Consider the following 1126-nt stretch of genomic DNA (forward strand, 5'->3'; position numbering starts at 1 on the left):
AGATAGATAGATAGATAGATAGAATCCACATTGCATCTGCGTAAACAGTGGTCACGACCGTCATCCTGCATCCTGTGTGTACAGCAGCTTTCCGTGTAATATACCCACCAGTCAGGTTGATGAAAGGCATAAAACAAAACAGGCCAAAAATATTAATAATAAAAAAAATAGGTAAATAAGTCAATAAATATTTATTTTCCCCCAACATATTTTTTTGCATAATTATCAAAATCTACATTTTTTGTGCGATTTTATTTCAATCTCTAGTCCATAACACTGCCAAACGTGTTATATTTGTTATATATCAATATTTTTTTATGAGGAACAAATGTGGATACTAAGGGAAAAGTATTACACTGAAGCAAATAGTTTGACAAAATAATATATTTTATTTCACAAGCAACAAACCAAAAAAAAAAAAAAAAATGTAAATAACAGCTAGTGGTGTGAAAGCAATGTTTGGAAGCATGTGGTCCACACAATGGCCATCTCACTAAAACAGACTTTTATCTGTTGTCTTTGGACTGAGCAATATCAGATTCTTTACAATTTGACACTTATCTGAAAAAAAAAAAGACAGAAATACCAGGCAGTTTTAAATGTGACAAATGTGACCAAACTAAACATATAAAAATGAAATTCCAGATATTATTTTATATTAAACTGATATATTTTTAAATAAAAGTGATACATTTTTTATTTATTCCTGTTTGTTTTCTTTCCCTATAACAACCACAAATCTATATATGTTTTTATTTTATCTAGTAAAAGTGAAATAGTGTATGGTTTTCCGCCACATGGCATTTATGTGCATTTGTGTTCAGCTGCCTTAACTCTTATACCCCTCAATAAAATTCAGCACCATCAAGTGTCTCAAAATCAAAATCCAAGTCCATCAGCGTTTTCATCCTACATTTTATGAGTTTGTGTATCTGTTGGATCTAATTAAGAATCGTTACTGTCTCACTTGTTTCAGGTTAGCAGGGTGAGACATGAAACTGTTAAAGTAATCAACAGGCTTCAATGGATCCAACAGATGCAAGAATTCCTTGTTTGAGCACATAAGGGTAAAGTTATTGTATTTTGAAGCAGTTATGTCATGATTAATACAGATGCTCTCCTTCCA

This window comes from Cyprinodon variegatus, unplaced genomic scaffold (assembly GCF_000732505.1).
Source record: "Cyprinodon variegatus isolate N-32 unplaced genomic scaffold, C_variegatus-1.0 Scaffold83, whole genome shotgun sequence".
In the NCBI taxonomy this organism is placed as follows: domain Eukaryota; kingdom Metazoa; phylum Chordata; class Actinopteri; order Cyprinodontiformes; family Cyprinodontidae; genus Cyprinodon; species Cyprinodon variegatus.